At 37.6% G+C, this 8,178-nt stretch overlaps 1 pseudogene; it reads right to left on the bottom strand.

The window, feature by feature from the left end:
* Window positions 1-245: 245 nt before the first annotated feature.
* LOC121756846 lies at window positions 246-7,651 on the bottom strand (annotated as a pseudogene).
* Between the last annotated feature and the right edge of the window lie 527 nt (window positions 7,652-8,178).

The raw sequence follows: 8,178 nt of genomic DNA, 5'->3' as shown, positions 1-8,178 counted from the left end.
GCTTTGGGAGATGGGCTTCCGGCAGTCAGTGAGTTAAGGCCTCCCCTTAACAGGCTACTGCATATCCTGATTTAACCCCTCACATGATGTCAGGCCGGAGTGTGGGGACCACCAAGACGACGGAATCGCCTTTTTGCTTCAGTGAAAATTCCCATTAATAGTGACAAAGAAGAAAAAGTAGGAAAAGGCAACAGAGTATCAGAAAAAGGACAAGTTGAGAACAATAGTCTTGTGATTTTGGGGTATTAAAATTTAAAATTGAAATGAGTTTTATTAATGTGTGAAGCAGTACATGAGTACATCAAATGGTAGTTTTATGGCATCGTTAAATATTTCTAAAAATGGAAGCCATCCAGTTGGGATGGAAGAGTATGTACACCACTGAGACTAACCAATAAAAAACACATACATCATTCATTACTTAAATACAGAATCTCAGACCAACAAATCTCTTCACGTGCGCCGGTAGTCGGGATTGAACGCGAGTGCCTCCTGGTAGATCAACTCCCTCATCTGCTCTTCCGTGAGAGCGTGCTGCTCGAAGTCGAAGCTGAAATGGCTCGAACAAGTGGGCTTGTCGCTGATGTCGTGGAGCGAGTTCAGGTACGGATGGGCTAATGCACCTTCAACTGGAAGCCACAGATATTCACCACAACCAACAAGAAACACATATGATTAAGGCAACATGGAGAGTGAAGCAAACAATTACTACTACTTTTAGTAAACGTGCTCCCTTATACGATGATTAGTAGGTCTTAGGAAAGTGACAATTCTAACCTGTGATCCGTTGCCTAGGATCAAATGTCAGCATATTCTCCACGAGATCAACAGCAAGGGGGTGCACCTGAGGGAATTTTTCGGTGAATGATTGTCGACGATAGGGAGGGAGTTGCCTGATGTATCGTTTTGCATTTTCATTCAGAAGACCTAACTCAGCCTCTGTCGGAGACCAATCAGCTGCAAAGCAAGTAGTCACACTTGAGAGATATGAGTAATTAGCTTGAAACGAATTTTTAAGAATACACCGTGACACACAGTGACAGCAGTGATGCAGCATCAATGACGTCTTAGCCAGCCATCAGTACAAATAAGTATGATCCATCAATCATCACCCCTTCTCTTAACGTGGTTTACCCCTCCAGTAAACGAGCAGAGCTCTACCCTCACATGGTTTTCAATGAGTCGCAGTTCTAATTTCCAAGAGATATGATCCATAAATGCATTCCAAAAGCACGGATAACTAATACACACATATATATGTGTGATAATCAAATGCATTCATTCCAACAAAAGAGTGAGTATGGACGAGCAAATCCCCTTCAATGAAACCTAACATGTTACATGACCACCTAATGTACCCACATTCAAAGCAGATGAAAAATGCAACGATGATAGAAATAGACATGCAATGCCAGGCTGACTGTTATTGAACAAATCGATCTCAAAGAGTGACTACAGTTGAGAAAACTTTAATTAAGAAATCAAAAAATGTGAGGCAAATTTCTTTTGCAACATTATTTACAGAATCAACTCAATATATTCTTTATTTTTTATTTATCTCATTATTTCAATGGAAGATGCAAAATCTAAGATGTTTGTGGCAGTTTCCAGAAGGAAAAAGAAAGATAGTCATACTTTCACATACAAATACTAAAAGGCAACCCCATGCTAAGGCAAAGAATGACTTACAAACATAATTCACTGACTTTATCTGAAATAAGATTTTAGATACACGAGAGATACCTCTATGAGCAGGCGTAACTGGTGCACATGATCTCTACCAGGGAACAATGGCTTCCGGTCCAACAATTCCATAAAAATGCATCCCACTGACCATATATCAATGGCTGCAGTGTAATCGGATGAATTTAACAAAAGTTCTGGTGGCCGATACCACCTTGTGACGACATATTCAGTCATAAAATCAGTTTCAGATGTGACTCGTGCCAATCCAAAATCACATATCTTTAGGTCACAATTTGCATTCAGAAGAAGATTGCTTGGCTTTAAATCCCTGTGTAGAACATTTGCGGAATGTATGTACTTCAACCCGCGGAGGATTTGATACAAAAAATACTGCAAAAATGAAGATATGAGTTATTTTGCCATCAAATCTCTAACAATGAATGCATAAATTTCTTCCAAAAAAGTAAGTGCCACCCCAGACAGAGGTCAGCCCCTAATTTTTCTTCAATCTTGATCCCTTAACTTACATAAAAACCAGAACCACAACTTCGGTTTAAATATAAGAATACGGAAACACCAACTTATTCACAGACACACACATACAACTATAGTACATAGTTGGGGAAGAGGGCGGGTAGGGGCAGGGAAGTTGTCCAAGTGGGTAATGGTCCAATTGAGAATCTTTCATCCTTCTTGTAAGTGCAGAAAGTTATGGACAGCAAGATGACTATGAAAGTATTAACCACGAAAATAAAAGCTTGACAAAGTGAAAGGAAAGTGATCAACTTTAATTCCTACTATTTATTAATCAACTTTAATTCCACTTGTGCCCCCTTCACCCTGCTCGCCACAACCACCTTGGGGCGATGGCAGCAGTGCCTCAAGCGCCCGTACCCCAAGCGCGATTTTAACAATATTTTAGCAACACTGGGTGAAGTTAGAGTGCAATCGGTTGCGTAGGTCTTACGGACAAGGAATGCAATTTTGGAGCAACTTCATTCTCTTTTAGAACGAGCACGGCAAAGGATGGTTAGGGAAGCTAACATTCAAAGAAGTGAAATGCAGATCGACATGGGGGAGTTGGTCTATATTAATGTTGTTAGAGGCGCGCCTGCTGTCGCCCCAAGGTGCTGAGGTGAGCAGGGTGCAAGGGGAGCAGCTGGGGCGATGGTGTGCATAGAAAGATAAAAGAAAGGTTCATATTTATTGTTATTTACATCTAATTAATGTGCCTTTTGCTATCGTCAATAACAACCTAATTAATAGCCTTTGTCCAATTAAAAAGGAAACTTGCTTTTTGAAACTAAGGCTGCCTTTTAAACTATTAATGTTGTTTGAAATAAAACTATTAAATGTATATATTTAAAAGTATCATTTACACTTCCAATTATTTTTTTTGATATTCTAAAGTAATACATAGCCTATATTATCCATCTAAAAAATCTTAGGCTCCATGAAACCATCCCCATCCAATCCTAGACTAAATCTGAACATTTTTTCTCACTTCGTGAAGTGATCATCTGTTGAGCTATAGATGAACAGTTAGTGCGCCCTCATTCGTGGGGCGTGCGCCCCATCGCCCCATGCCTTGGATTTTTACCGAATTACATTGGTCCGCCAAGCTCTCCAAATATTTATAGTTTCCACCGTAAATTCACAAGTTAGTACTGCATTCTTTTGGACCATTCGAAGAAGTGCTTGCACAGATTGGATCAGTGGCTTGCCTACAGTTACCTAGCGAGTCCGAGGTGCACCCCGTGTTTTACGTTTCTTTGCTCAAAAAGGCGATTAGAGCGGATGTTGACCACAGACAAAGTTGCCTGAAGAAAATGGCCGATGTGGATCCTCCATTCTTGCTAGAAGCCGCTGTAGCCTATAGGATTGTGCATCATGAAGGGGAGGAGGTTCCGTAAGATCAAGTGCACTGGATTGGCGGAGAAGGTGTCTTGGATGGATGAAATCAACCTGCGGGAACAATTTCATTATTTCAGCCTTGGAGGACAAGACTGCTTCCGAGGGGCGGCCAATTGATGCACATCCATTGTTGGTGTACTGGAGAGGTGGCCGAAAGGTTGTGGATTCAGCTAAATGAAGGGATGTTGTGGAGGATGTGCGAGGTACTGGAGGACGTATGAAATAGAGTGGATGGAAGTGAATGTTTTGATGACTGTTGCTCTGATTGTGTTATGGCTAGGAGACGTTTCAGGATGATGGAGCAGACATCGGCAGCGGTGGGCATGAGAGATTGGTTACATGGTAGCCGAAGGGGTGGATTCTCAATGCAACTTTTATTACTTATAATATTGAATAAATCATTGTCTTCTTTTGATAGGATCTTATATAATCTTTGAAGAGGATTATCATTATCTTAGAATATTTTATTAAAAGGCATTGTCTAAGTCGAGGCCTTCGCTTGAAGGAGTTACCTTTCTGACCTCAATCAAAATTTCTGTGTGTGTATAAAACGTGTTACATAAACAGCTTATCTTCCTCCATCCATAACTCTTAACACATGAGAGAGAGTTCTTTTTACAATTTGGTACGTATGGGTCTCCAAATTATACCTCACAATGCTCTCACTAACCAATTGCTTCGACATATTATACATACTTCAATACTACCAGAGAGCACAGGTGGAAGGAACAACCTACAAATCAACTTTATTTCTCTGTTGTCACAATGAGTAAGGTTGAAGTTGACTTGCCATAGTTGAAAATGAGAATCTTTAATGATTGTAATCAACCCAATATTACACACACTTTTTGGTCCAACTAGTTTGAATAAATTGCAAAGTACCTTTCCAAATCAGTTTAGCTAAAAGTTAAGCCAACGAGTAGGTGTATAAGCAGGCTAAACCCTAAACAAAAGTTGAACTCATGATGCCTTGCTAACTAATTGCATCATGATTCATAAGATTAACAAAGGAACGGTGCCCAGTCAATAAATTGTACTATGCTAAATGAGGAAACACAGATCCAGTAAAACAGCTACTGATAACATGAATAATGCTAAATTGAACCTGGCAGTGCTCCTCTGACAAAGGTTGATTAGATCTAATAATTTGATGGAGATCAGTATCCATAAGCTCATATGCAATGTAGACATCATTAAAAACCTCCCTTTGTGGCGGTGGAATTACATCTCTGATTGCAATAATCTGCACCATACAAGATTTGCACGAAATTATTATAATAAATATAACCGTGGCAAAAAAAGTGCACCATTATCTCCCCCTCCCCCCCAAAACATATTTCAATTTATTACTATCCCGGATGTCACTTTCTATAGTAGGCTGGGCTCTGTAGTGCTACAACTTGCCAAGCAAAGTGGCTATTATAAGCATAAGTGTAATTGTCTTTTGAAGCAGTAAATGCGGAACAAGTAGTTACAGTCACATGACAGCTCAATGAATGAAAATAATTGGGATTTCTCTAGATACACACACACTCCTAGAACTCGAATTTTTTTACATAAGTAGAGGACATGGTGTTGCTGGATATTGTTCCACCAGGCCAACTAATACAAAAAGTATTAACCGTATGCATGTGACCAATTTTCCCGAGGTAACAGAAACCTCAAACAATATTAGGTTGGTTATTTCTGCAAAATTTGACTATTTGATGCTTTAGTTCAGGCTTGGTCAGACTGTAAATGTCAATGCCTGAGCTGTGTTCAAAAATGGCATATATGAAAAAGGATAATGTTTACGGCACAAGGTCTTTTGTTGGAATCAATTCTTTGAGCTGAAGATCCAAAGTTCTAATTTCAAAAGAATGGATGAAATGGAAAATAAAATTGGTTATTTCTGATGTAACACTCTTAAATTCATAACTAAACGTAAAATAATATTATAAGAAAAAATAGTAATGTGTGGCTCAACCCAGCAGCACACACACACATTAAACATGTACATCAACGAAAAAGGGAACCTCTTCTTCCCTTACCTAGCATATCCTTTGAAATGAAAAGTTCAATAAATACGAAATAGTTGTAAAATAGTAGCTAATTTAAATTTTTTGTGTGTCATCATTATATCCATGAGTGTTGCGGACAACAACAATTCATAAAACACATTATTACTTAATCTGCAATTTTCCTTCCTAGAAATCACACATCTGGATCATTAATTTATCAACAAAAGCGTTCCACACACTGCAAACCTATCAAGCCTAAGACTCAATACTATAATTTTGTGAAGTAGGTTGTACAAGTTGTGCCACAAAATTAGCTCCATGCATGGGATATTTCGTAGTGATACTGTCAAAAGTTGGTGAACCACCCAGCCATGTCTGCCTGAATGGGGAGTTTTTATTGAGAGAAGTGAATGCTCATTGAATTTATCTACCACAGCCTTAAACTAAGGCAGCTAATGAACAACATTCTTCATCTAATCACACAACAGCAAGAACAAAAACTTCAACACTGGAAAGGAAAGATAATTGCAAGAGGAAAAGGAATATATGTAGGTAAAAGGAATGATTCCAACATGAAGATACAGTAAATATACTAACAATTAGTAGTTCAGAAAAAAAGTCATCCCATACTCCTACCTGTTCATCATTTATGCAAAAGTAATCAAGGTAGTATTTAGTAACACTTCTATTTAAAATTGAACTTCCTTCTTTAAAACTACGGAATATAGAGTATAGGCAATTAATAATGATTTTAATCTTTAGCTACAACAGTAACAGAAAAAAACTATAAGCTGCTTTACAATATGATATACTACTATATCCTAATGACGTCCCCCATTTTTTGCCATAGCATAATTGCATAAATCTATACAGAAAGAAGACAAAAGGGTAAAAGAGTAACTAAAAAGGGCCAGTCTTTCTGAAAAAGGACACTAAAGCTTGACTGTATCTCTTATCATGAATCAAAAGAAAAGCCAAAAACTTATGATGGACATAAAAAGTTCAAACAAGACTAGTTCTACTCAGCTAATCAGCCATCCGTATCACACTCCCAATTTCACACTTACATTTTTGGTTCGTATTCCAACTTTTCCGAACATTAAAACAAAAAACATGTTTGCTTATGCTCACAACAGGTCCATATCCATCAATTGGGAAGGTTATGCATAACTATTTAACATAAATTAGAAGGAAAGATGTTCTTTTCTAGATTCAAAAAAGCAAGCTTTCACTATTTTCAACAATAATCATCTTGATTTGGAGCTTAGTCATCAGCTACTAAATCAAACACATACATCAAACAGTAGCAGAACCACCCAAATCATGATCCAAGAAGCAATCTTCACATTTTGAAACAAATAATCAAATGCAAAATGCACAGCCGGCAATAGTTAGAAAACAAATGCTACTAAAACTCATAGAAAAGGAAAACTTGCATTCAATTGAAGCTCCCAAAGAAAAAGTAAAAAACAAACACTAACATTTTCATGATCCATGTGACGCAAAAGCTTAATTTCTCGAAGTGTCCTCTTCGCATCGATTTTAGCATCAAAAGCATTAGCTATCTTCTTAATAGCCACGTGCTCAGTCGTCTCCGAATTCACAGCCGAGCTAACAAAAAAAAAAAAGAAAAATCATAAAAATCAATCTCAGCTACGACGTAAACACAGAGGAAATATAGGATTTTTGGTTACCAAACGATGCCGTATGCGCCCTTTCCTATCGGCATGATTGGGGGTTTGTATCTGGAGGTGACCTCGAATACGTTGCCGAAGATGTTGTACTGGATGAAGCGACCGCCGTGGCCGCCGCAGGTATTTGATCTGCCGGTGGTGCCGGCTGCTGCTGTGGCTCCGCCTCCAACATCTCGTCGTCGGCCGGCCGATCCCCGTCCACTCAGTTATAGACACAAAAAGATGGTATACTCAAAAATGGGAAACAACAAAATGTATGTATATTTATTTATCATTAATTTTGTTTAATCAAAAACAACAAATTATTAGGGGTTTCTATTCGTATTTAAGATAAAAGTTTGTTTAGGGTTGTACTTAAAGAAAGTCTATGATTCATGAAGTGCTATAATAATCCATTGTTTATTGATTTATATTGTATTATTAAAGGCAATCAATACCTAACACTTTATAATTAAACTACTAATTAATTGTTGTTTCGAACTGGCTAATAACCTAAACTCCAATTAAAGTTTGTTTTAATTACTAAGTGAAAGCTCAACCATGAACATTATAAGTGTGTCCAAAGTGGTGCAGAACCGCCACGCCACAATCACAAAAAACTTGTCCACAGTCACAACAACACTTTCACAGTCACAAAAACTTGTTCAACCCAATAACAGTCACACCACAATCATAAATCACGTTATTTTATCAATTATTGGTATATTTTAATTGGACCAGAATAAAATTTATCGGACGAAAATAATTAGAAAAAAAACATAATTAATTTAAAAAAAAATATTAAAACCAAATCTTCGTTGTATTATAAATATTGGAAAATTATACAACGAAAATTATGTAAAAACACTCTCTCCGCCTTGCATATTGAATATAAATAAAAATCT

The sequence above is a fragment of the Salvia splendens genome, chromosome 12 (assembly GCF_004379255.2).
Source record: "Salvia splendens isolate huo1 chromosome 12, SspV2, whole genome shotgun sequence".
In the NCBI taxonomy this organism is placed as follows: domain Eukaryota; kingdom Viridiplantae; phylum Streptophyta; class Magnoliopsida; order Lamiales; family Lamiaceae; genus Salvia; species Salvia splendens.
Note: the sequence above shows the minus strand (reverse complement) of the source record. Positions and strands in the feature narration are given on the sequence as shown.